General features: G+C 37.4%; 1 long non-coding RNA gene across 1 annotated transcript; it reads right to left on the bottom strand.

Annotated features, from left to right (window-relative positions):
* Window positions 1-1,867: 1,867 nt before the first annotated feature.
* Window positions 1,868-5,961, bottom strand: LOC309387494. Its single transcript, XR_014174596.1, has 3 exons — window positions 5,848-5,961; window positions 4,324-4,440; window positions 1,868-2,719 (listed from the first exon to the last, which is right to left on the bottom strand). It is a non-coding gene; the product is annotated as an uncharacterized lncRNA (long non-coding RNA).
* Window positions 5,962-11,794: the final 5,833 nt, after the last annotated feature.

Genomic DNA, 11,794 nt, shown 5'->3' with positions numbered 1-11,794 from the left:
GATTTAAGAATGAAAACTTGGAGCTTGCACTATGACATGCACTGTAACACATATTTGTAACTGCTCCCCCAACCCCCTGGTTACTAGTTAACTACATGAATGCCTTCATTTAATATGATGAATACTGTTCAGTTATTAGATTTGGCATTGTGCTGTGGTTACGCTTTGTATAACAGCCCATGGTTATGTATTTAGTAAGCCTAGAATTTGACGTTTCTGACTTTATATTTTATGATTAGACATAAGACTTCATATCATTAGCCTCATGCTACAAAGAATACAAATTAGCACACTTGTAACCAAGATTGAAGTTTTATTGCAAAGTAAGTTTTAACAGCAGTTGTCAGATATTTTATAATCTCTTGTAAGACAACTCCATTTATTTTTAAAATCACCTCTTTCAATCCATCTACTACTTTTGGCAATATGTAAAATATTCTACATGCGCTGTTTATACCAAAAACAAATGACAAATTTCTTGCATTTATATTTTATAAGCTTTAAAAATTCATCTAAGAATTATTTAAATCAACATACTGTCATTGAAAAAATACTGTAGTTGAAAAAAAGATTCCATGTTCATTCTGCTCCAAGTGTCCGATATTGATCCTTAGTTATCTCTAAGAGTCCTTTAACAAATGTTGCACCATATCTTCAATTTAGACATCATATTTTTCATAACTCACTGCAATGCTTTTCCTAGTGTATAATATTGATCATCTCTGGTGTAATTAAATATGCTGTGATTAATCAATACTAAATGGTTTTCTTTATGGCTATGCCACTTGGAATCTGACCATATTGCCTGATTTTGTTAAGCAACTTCACAACCATGGCTCTAAATAAACATTTGTAATAGGATGATTTAAAGCAATTAGAATCCTTTTTCAATACTGTCCAGAACTGGGCAGTGTAATATAACTGGGTGGGTGGAGGGAAGATGGGAGAAAGAAGAAAGCGACAACCACAACACCTATGTATGCATTGCCAGAGAATGTCCAGAAAAGGGTTAAAAAAATCAACTCTGACAATAGTTGAAACAGTTCTTTACTGTGTGTTGGTTGACTGCTCCACAGGGCATAGCAGATGTTGTGTCTGGTAGTAAGAAAGGCCCAGGAGGTGTGAGCTGTCAATCACCATTTCTCTAACTATAGACTGTGCTATGGATATGAAGCAGGACTAAAACAATCTGTCTCAGCTGGGATGTGTGAGGTATCAATAACCCTTGGCAGAGGTGTCAAGAGCCTTGCTGGAATCAAACTATCCTGCTGACCAGCTGCTTAGCAAGTTAACAAGCTACCATTCACCATTCACTGGCCTCCCAGTGCAACAATTAACACAACTGGAGAATGACTCTGCTCAAATCCTTATGAATAAGCCTTGCCAAATCTTACTGTTATTACTGATGCATGGATATTCAAGCAGAGAGATAGAAGAGAGGGAAAATGGACCCTTGAGCTGCTATTGTTGTAGAATTAAAAATATGTTTTTCATTAAAATATGAGTGGAGTGAATCTGTCCAGTGGGGAAAAAAAGAAAATAAGCAGAACACCAAATGTTTTGATAGTGAAGCATTGTGGAGATTGGAAACTGCAAAAGTGGCTGCAAGGATTAATGCAGAAGCTAAATTGTCTGCATTATTAAGACAAATCATTAAATAGGCCAGCTGATCTGCTAAGCCTTGAGCAGCTTACACAACTACTTGTTACTAACAGCCGCACTGCAGTTTTGTATTGACAATGAAAAAGAGCACTCTGAACATGTAAAATGTTAAAGCCTGTATATTTCAAAACTCAGTTTTACTCAATTTTTTTTCTCAATTTAAATCACTGATGTCAACCAAGTTATTAACTAGTTCATTTCTACCTAAAACAGTTGCATTACATTTTGAAGCAAGAAATTCTCTCTGCTGTGCATTTGTGAAGCATTCAAAGCAATCAAAAAAAAAGTTGCTAAATAGTAAACCTTAGGTCTGCAAATGGTTATTAGATTTTTATATTCCATAGACTCCTAATTTGCTAAACTATAAAAGTGGGACATTATCATGTATCCCTATAATGCTTCCATTAAAAAAAAAACAAAAAACAAATAAGATCCCTGAATTGTGTTCGGCATATTAGCTGCTTAATTTATTAGTTTCGCTACTAATTTGTTAATTTTTCTGGTTTCATTAATTTTAAACAAACCTAGCATTGTTGTGCCTTATTTTTGACACCACGTGGAACAGATAGCCCACAAGACCTCTTAGAGCTGAGTCTTTCACACAGCAAAAGCTTTTTTTCCTACTATAAAAGCACAGCAGCTGTGGCTCCTGCAGATACTCTTAAAGGACACTATAATAAAACCCTGGGAGGGAATAGGTCGAGACAGGACCATGAAATGGACGAGATGAAGAGCCTTTGTCACAGCCAAACAAGCTGTAAAGTTACTATAGTAACACCCAGTCTTTAGCGCTAGGTGGATTGGCTTAATGTTGCCTTTAAAAGATAAAGATTAACATAAGCCAAACTAATAATTATTACACATCATCTACCAACATATAAGATGCTATTGAATGCTGAATGGTGGTAGGACTAAAAACAAGTCGTCTGATTCCCATGATGGAAATACCATTTGGATGTCAGTGTCCATGCAGAAGCTTCTTTATCTGAACAGGAGGCCAGCAAAGGAAGCTTGAAGTTCAAATTCTTTTTTCTTCCCCTTCTAGACTGGGTGAAATCTGAGCATAATTTTGAAAATAACTTCAGAAATAATACTATATTATATTGGCTAAGGTTTTGTCATCTCAAAACACGCTCTGGGTGCATGCCAAGCACTAAAATGGACAGTGCTCTATTAAGTGCAGACTAAATATACACAATTTGTTTAATAAATAAGGTCAGTATAATTACTTGAGTATTAGACCAAGACTGGAAAATCAAGGGCCTATTCAACCATTAAGCTCACTGGAGAATTTGTGGTGAACACTATTATCATGAATTCAGTCTGAAGAAGGAATATCATTGGTACCTGCTTTACAAAACAATACAATACAGTACAATACAATACAATACAATACAATAGCAGAGTTGTAGCAACTTCTGTAGGCAAGCTGTTCCACTGATTAATTGTTCTGTCAGGAAATTTCCTCCTCAGTTCTAATTTGCTTCTCTCCTTGATTAGTTTCCACCCATTGCTTCTTGTTCTACCCTCAGGTGCCTTGGAGAATAATTTGACTCCCTCTTCTTTGTGGCAACCCTGAGATATTGGAACACTGCTATCATGTCTCCCCTAGTCTTTCTTTCTATTAAACTAGACATACCCAGTTCCTGCAACCGTTCTTCATGTTTTAGTCTCCAGTCCCCTAATCATCTTTGTTGCTCTTCTCTGCACTCTTTCTAGAGTCTCCACATCTTTTCTACATCGTGGTGACCAAAACTGAATGCAGTATTCCAAGTGTGACCTTACCAAGGCATTTTAAAGTGGTATTAACACTTCACGTGATCTTGATTCTATCCCTCTGTTTATGTAGCCTAGAACTGTGTTGGCTTTTTTGGCAGCTGCTGCACACTGCTGGCTCATATTTAAATGGTTGTCCACTAGGACACCAAGATCCCTTTCACAGTTACTACTCTTGAGCAAGGTACCACCTATACTGTACCTGTGCATTTCGTTTTTGTTGCCTAAATGTAGAACCTTACTCTTTTCACCATTGGATTTCATTTTATTAGATAGTGCCCAATGTTCAAGTTTGTCAAGATCCTTCTGTATCTTAAGCCTATCTTCTGGAGTGTTGGCTATTCCTGCCAGCATGGTGTCATCTGCAAATTTGATAAGTTCCCCATTTATTCCCTCATCCAAATCATTGAAGATGCTGAAGAGTACTGGGCCCAAAACAGAGCCTTGGGGTACTCCACTGCATACTTCCCTCCATGTAGATGCAGTTCCATTGAGAAGAAAGGGGATCTTTAAACCGTGGGAAAGCAAAGTCTGATTTTTCTGGCCAATTGGGAGAAGTTGGCATATCCTTGTCAGTGTACCTGGGGTTAATATAGTGTTGTAAGCTTTCATGACAAGTATCTGTTGAGTTTCATGATTTAGTGACCATAATCCAGACAGCCTTCACCAACCTGCACCAATCAGAAACCAGTTCAGTTAGAGACCCATCTGAAGTCAGGTTACCAAGCTATACGTTTTTAAGAAGAGACTGGACAGCCACCTGTTTTAAATAGTATAGGGTTTCCTGCTTGAGCAGGGGATTGGATTAGAAGACTTCCAAGGTCCCTTCCAACTCTTGTTACTCTATGTTCTAAGAAGGAGATCAAGGTGATTAGGGTTTCTTACCTAGTTTCTTCTCTTCTGAAAGCTGCCTTTGAGCTGTACTGGGAGCTGGTAAAGTTTCTTGTCTTTGATCTAGGTGGACTTGTGAGGGAGGGGGAGTCTGATAGGCAAAGGGATGGTCTAGGTTTAAAAGATAAACCTTCTGGTCAGGTTTAAAAGATGGGGAAATAAATAGAGAAAAGATGTAACTTCAATTTTGTTATTTTTCTCCACCACACTATTACTTGGTTAAGTTGCAAAAGAAAGGAGCATCTGTTCCTGAGCTATCATAGTGCTAAATTTGCAAGAAAAGAGACAACCCATAGTCATCCACATAGCATTGATAGACATAAAGTATCTCCAAAATAGGGCATAAGATTCATGCAGTATAATTATCAAGAATGTAGAGGGGGCAGAAAGCATATTTCATGTACCTCACGACCATCACTGGGCTCGTGGCTAGTTATGAACAGACTCTGAAAAGATGCCAAGGAGGGATTGATTTGATTACTTGGCTTAATTGAAAAACTGCTTAGTCAGAGACCTGCTTTAGAAATGAATTCAAAATATTAAATCTAAGGAGAAGAAACTAAACACAGATCATATCCCTAGTCTTGCCTGTGAAATTTTAGGTAGTCTTGGGCTACCTAACATTGTTGTCTTGGGCTGGCAAACTAGTTATCAGTCTCATTCTATAGAGTCTGTAATACACTTCTTATATTGCAACACAAGGCTTTTTTTTTGGCTGCATAATGAAATTTCCTTTCTAAAATGATATGTAAGTGAATGTATTCTTAAAATACATTAATTGCAAATACCTGGTGCGGACCCAGAGCTGCAAATAAGGTTTAAAGCTCTCGCTTCCCTCCTCTACAACTAGCCTACTTTGAAATGCACAGATTGCATGATTTAAGCTCACTATGGTCAGATTTTCAACAACCTAAGTCAGCATTTCACACACATCCACATTTTTTTTAAAAAAAGGTGCTTATAAATATTTGAGGGACTGTATTCTAGGCATCACTATACGATTCTTTCAATTTACACCAGTGGTTTCTTTCCTTGAAACCAATAAGGCTGCAGTGTGCCCTCTAAGGGCGAATGGAAGGCACAGCTGGTGTATCACTTCTATGATGCTTTTTTTTCAATATAACAGCAACTACTTCATTTCTATATTCTCCGGAGGTGCAAGAAACTCCTTTTGACATCCTGTGTAAGAGAAACATGATGTAACACGGACAACAGAAACTTCCAAACCAGTCAAAATGGCTCCCAGTAAGGCGTTACTGTCAACATTTTCCTTCTTGAAAAAAACAGTTTAAAAAGTATGGCATATTTTCAGAAATGACAAAGATTACAGCTGTTTCTTTTACCAAATGCACCATACTTAACTATCCTTCTATATTTCAATGGGATTTAATCTCAAATAAAAATGTGCAGGCCAGTGTGGTTCACTGAGATACATCCCAGACTCAAGGTGCCTCTTCTTCAGAATCTAAAAGAAAGAAATTAAATGCAGGGCATTGTGAATACATGTATCTTACTCACCTGTAAAGCAACTTGTCATTAATAATAGGGCAGTGCACATTTCAAAAATGATTCAGAAGAAGAGTTTGGGGCCTCAGGTGAGCTATTTATTAAAGAAGCTTGGCTTTTTTCAGGCTTGCACATGAATCTGAAAAAAAGAAGAAGCTGCAGCTTTAAAGGATGTATTCATTAAACCTAATGTGACTCTTAAAGCAGCAGCATTATTTTTATCAGGTTCGTGTGGAAGGCTGAAAAAAAGAAAAAGGGCCAGGCTCTTTTATGAATTGCAGAAAGGTTGTTACATTTCAACAAGATCCAGAGCCCTTCTGCCAAATCATTTGCACAACCCCCAATGTCTACATTGAACTTTAACCTAATATAATAGATTAAATTAAAACAATTCAAAAATCAAACATCCTTTGCATGTTCTATTACAAAGTACAAAATGTGGAAAAGGTGCTTGTTTGGCTACCGTTATGTTATTTGAGCTCCTTCTGTGGAAATTGCTGTAATCATTACTGTTTAAACAAATTATGCCATTACAAAACAATTAATATTACTTATAATATCCATATAATCAGGCCAAAATGAAAATCACAATACATATTCAATGATGAACTTATATAATAATTTTACTAAAGAATTAATAAGGAAATAGTTATTACTAAGGTGAAACTGAAACTGGAAGAATAATTTGAAGCAATAAGTAATAGATTTCATCATCCAGGCATATTTGGAGAAAGTGAACTACACTAACAGAGAGATACATTTGACAGAATAAACTAGCCTCTAAATAAAACATAATTTAATAGCTTGAGAATATTCTTCTTGGAGTAGAACTGCTCTTAATTGAATAACAAAAAAGGAGTCTGTACAAAATGGCTTTTTTTTTTTGATGGCCAAAGCTATCTTGTTTTGGAAACCCTCTTTGCCTTTTAAATGATGTTAACCCTATACTAAGACATGCACTTTAATTTTCATGTGTTTTTCCTGTACCAAAATGATGAGAAAACAGTGACCAGTTCTAGTAATTTTCGATTATACTTTAGCACGATTGAAGATATTACGATGCATGTCCACATGGAACAGAGCTCGTATTGCAATATTTGGAAGATGTGTGTGTAGCATTGATTTAGCAATGCACAGCAGGAAGTCAGAAATTGGCAGATAGGATTCCAACAGGAAGTTCTCCTCTGCTCAGCTTTTGGTAGTAGAAAGTTTCCCCATGCACATATGTGCTAGTCATTCCCAACTCTAGGAGGCGGTGCTCATCTCCGTTTCAAAGCCGAAGAGGCAGCGCTCTCCAAAGACCTCTCCGTGGTTATATGGCCGGCCTGACTAAACACCGAAGGCACATGGAACGCTGTTACTTTCCCACAAAGGTGCTTCCTATTTTTCTACTTACATTTTTACATGCTTTCAAACTGCTAGGTTGGCAGAAGCTGGGACAAGTAACAGGAGCTCACTCCGTTACGTGGCACTAGGGATTCGAACCGCCGAACTGCCGACCTTTCTGATAGAAAAGCTCAGCGTCTTAGCCGCTGAGCCACCGTGCCCTCAGCTTTTGGTAAGGTGTAGCAAACAGCATCTTAGGAAAAAAGAGGAGCAGCAAGCTAGCCCTAATGAAGGCTTGTGGTTATGCTAGGGACTGAGCCTAGAGACTGAAGAATAGCAGCAGAAATGGATCCCTTGCTGTAGGAAGCTCATATCCTCAGAACCAAATGGTGCCTAATTTAGATACCTGAGCTACATGCAAAATATCGCTCTGTCCATCAATAAAGAAGTTTTGCACAGCTAATTTCTGTACAGTAAACCCATCAAATGGATTTTCACAAACTAATTGATGACAAATTAATGTTACATACTTTAATATCTTTTTCTTTGGGAAGATTCTGAAAATACTAATAACCATAGTGCACATACTGCATATAAGGCTGAGCATTGCTTTGCAACCAAAGGAAATCCCATACCCCCTGTCTGCAGCTGTGTCTTTCCTTGGGATTGCATGGTTGACTTCTTTAAATGCATTTTATTTATTTCATCTATTAATTAAATTTATTTGCATCCATCTCATCATGATGTGATTCTAGGTGACTCACAATGTTAACATTTTTTGGTTTAAAAAACTATACATAGGTGCTGCTGATATACCTCCATGCTCTGAAATACATTTTTTTTTTTTTTTGCCTTTAGATTTGAACCACTGCACAGCTCTATGAATTTGGGTGACACTTTTGGTTAAAATCAGCATTGGAAGTTTTTCATAGCAGTGCATATGAATCATATCAATACATGGGAGTTTGGGACAATATTTGGAATTGTATAATCAAAGGCTGCAAAAAGTAGGGATAAATCTAGGTTGCAAAACTTTGTGTGACTAACTTTGCTGACAAACAGAGTTCAAATGACACAGGCAACACAAGGCTGTTATTTTGGGCCAATAATTTCTTCTACATATTTTAGTCATTCCTATTCAAAGTTGCCTGAACTTTGGTAATATAAATTTGGTAAATAAAAATCCAAGCTGATCTAAAAAGACATGGCTACTCACAAGGTCTTTTCCTCAAGGAGAAAGCAATGTCAGAGAAATCTTCAGGGAGGACAGTTACCTTTACTTTAAGATGGCCCAGGGGGCTCTATAAGCAACTTATATGTTTTTGTGACACCTCTTCCTTAACATACAGTCGCCTTGGCTTCCTACACATTTGTTAGCTCTGGAAGGAACACATCAGGGGATTCTTTCTCTTGAGCATTCTGAAACTAGGAAATATACAAATAAGTGATGGGCACAATGAAAAGAGCATTTTCCATCAACTCATCACAATAAGCTCATATAAAAACAATAAAAATCCCATATAAAAATAATTTTAAAAAATAGTTTTCACAGATATAGTAAAAACTGTAGATTTGGTACAGTATTAGTTGATGTATCCTACAAGACTGTTCCTAGCATGATTCTTCCCCCACAATGATCTAATGTGGGAACAAAACCTCAGAAGTGATAGTTGATGAACATCTCATAGGGTTATAAGAGCACCAGAAACTCCATGTTTGTAGGTATACTAGGTACTCAGTACTAAGCACTAACCAGTCCTTTAGCTGTAGGAGATGATCTTCTGGATCAGGTTAATATGACGAAGCAAGTAGAAGCCAAGGGGAAACTTAGATTGCTTGAATAACACCCAAGTACATCAAATGAGATGGACTGGAGCCAAGAATATGTTTCGGGATCTCTAATAAATAGTTAACAATGAGGATTGTGTTTTTCCCATAGTCATTACAAGCTTCATGATTTATCTTTGAATGTGAAACAGCTATTTCTCCATATTAATATTTTATGTTTAATCATAAGATATCTACTTTTTGGACAATGTTGTGTAATTTTTTAAAAAAAAATACCGTGGCATATGTATTTCTTTGTCATTAGGAAAAAGAGAATAAAAGAAGTTATAGCAGTTGGCAGTGTGTTCCAGATTGCCACCAACCACAATAGAAAAATGCGCCTAGACTCCAGCTAAAAACATTGCACCCAATTTCATTTCTTTGTGTGAAGAACAAATCACAACATATGAATGATATCAGAAGCACAAAATGATTCTTACCATTTATTACACAACCATACCTAACACTGTAGTATCTCCAAAAACAGCATGTTGAGTGCAGTAATTATTAGTGGGAGGATTTATACAACAGTTCCCTTATACCTTGTGTGTTCAGGGAATCAAAACCAAATATAGGACTAGGGGAGACATGATAGCAGTGTTCCAATATCTCAGGGGTTGCCACAAAGATGAGGGTGTCAAATTATTCTCCAAAGGACCTGAGGGCAGAACAAGAAGCAATGGATGGAAACTAATCAAGGAGAGAAGCAACTTAGAACTGAGGAGGAAATTTCCTGAACAGCTTGCCTCCAGAAGTTGTGAATGCCCCGACACTGGAAGTCTTTAAGAAGATGTTGGATAGCCATTTGTCTGAAATGGTATAGGGTTTCCTGCCTAGGCAGGGGTTTGGACTAGAAGACCTCCAAGGTCCCTTCCAATTCTGCTATTGTATTGTATTGTATAAAAAGAGCCTTTGAATCCAGACCCATTTCAAGTAGACCATGTCCTTCCTATTTAAACACAGACACCATAATGATTATTATTTTTCTATTTTATTATTCTGTTTTCCTTTTATTATATTCACTGTATGAGTCATTTAAAAATGGATTTTTGTTTTTAATTCAAACCAGCATGCAAGTTCTGTGAATGCCTAAATAGTAAGCTAAATTGCGCCCCCTTCTGGACCGTGATGCCCTACGCACAGTCACTCATGCACTGCTGACGTCTCGCCTGGACTACTGTAACGCTCTCTACATGGGGCTTCCCTTGGGACGCGCCCGAAGACTGCAGCTAGTCCAGAACGCAGCCGCGCGGGTAGTCATGGGGAGTACTAGGTACTCCCACGTAACACCTCTCCTGCACGAGCTGCACTGGCTGCCTGTGGTCTTTCGGGTGCGTTTCAAGGTTCTGATTACCATCTTTAAAGCGCTCCATGGCATAGGGCCTAGTTACCTGCGGGATCGCATCCTCCCCCATATATCCCTGAGGCCAATTCGCTCTCACAGGGAGGGCCTTCTCCTGGTGCCGTCCACGAGGCAATGCCAACGGGCGACACCGAGGAGTAGGGCCTTCTCTGTGATGGGCCCAACCCTCTGGAATGACCTCCCCCCCGACATTAGAACCATTACTGACCTCCGCTCCTTCCGACAGAAACTGAAGACACACCTGTTCCGACTGGCTGGTCTGGCATAATTTATAACTTCTACCTCCTGGCATACACACTCTTACTGGTTTTTAGAGGGATAGTGTTTTAAATTTGATATGACATTGGGATTTTAAACTTTTGTATCAATTTATTTATTTAGCTGTACAGTTTGGCATATTTTATCCTCCTCTCATACGTGTATTTATGTAGTCATTACTATGTTTTAATTTGTTGTGTTTTGATACGGACTGTACACCGCCCCGAGTCCCTTTCGGGAGAGGGGGCGGTATATAAACGCTAATAAATAATAATAATAATAATAATAATAATAATAATAATAATAATAATAATAATAATAATAATAATAATAATAATAATAATAATAATAATAATAATAATAATAATAATAATAATAATAATAAATGATGAAAGAAAGTTAAAGAGTTTTATCTGAGTTCACAGAATGCTGCCTACTCCATCACTGCTCCCATTCATAACACTGAGCTGACTTAGCTGTTATGTTATGACACAATATTTTCTTGGCTTTAGGCACAGTCAATTTAGGTCCAAGTTTAAGAAAAAACAAAAGCACTACTAATTAGAGAAGATGAACAAGGGCTGGGACTGGAAATGTAGGCTTGTTAAGGTTGGGAGGGAGGAAAGGAAGGAAGGAGGGAGGAAGAGAAAATGCTTGGAATTCTTACCTATGTAAAAATGTAATTCTATCTTTCATCTTGAATCATTTTTTTAGTTCATGGCAACATACTAGAGCCCTTTCTCAGTTTTCCTCTCATTAATTGTAGTTATATCTTCTCTCTGAATTATAAGTTCTTTTACTGATTACTTTAATTCTACCCTTTGGTTGTTGTTTTCAGCTCAGAGCCTCTTTGGTAAGCCTATTTTGTACTAGGTGAATAATTAAATCATAAACTCTATCACTTTTGGTGCCCTCTGGATATTTGGGACATCAATTCCCACAATTCTTTGCCTGTGGTAATTTATGGAAATTGAAGTCCTAAATCTCTTTGGAGTATATCAGGTTGCTTATTCGGATTTAATGGCACCATCTAATTTTTGGTTTTGTGGAATGTTGCATATGCCACTTGCTATTATTATTTTACAGAATGTTCAATTGTTACAGCCCATCGCTTTTTAAAAAGCATTCTCTTTGCTAGAATCCACACAATGCAATGTAAATCACTGTCCATTAAAAACAAAAAGT

This window comes from Natrix helvetica (genome assembly GCF_964273705.1).
Source record: "Natrix helvetica genome assembly, chromosome: 2".
Lineage (NCBI taxonomy): Eukaryota > Metazoa > Chordata > Lepidosauria > Squamata > Natricidae > Natrix > Natrix helvetica.
This window is presented reverse-complemented; position numbering and strand designations above follow the sequence as displayed.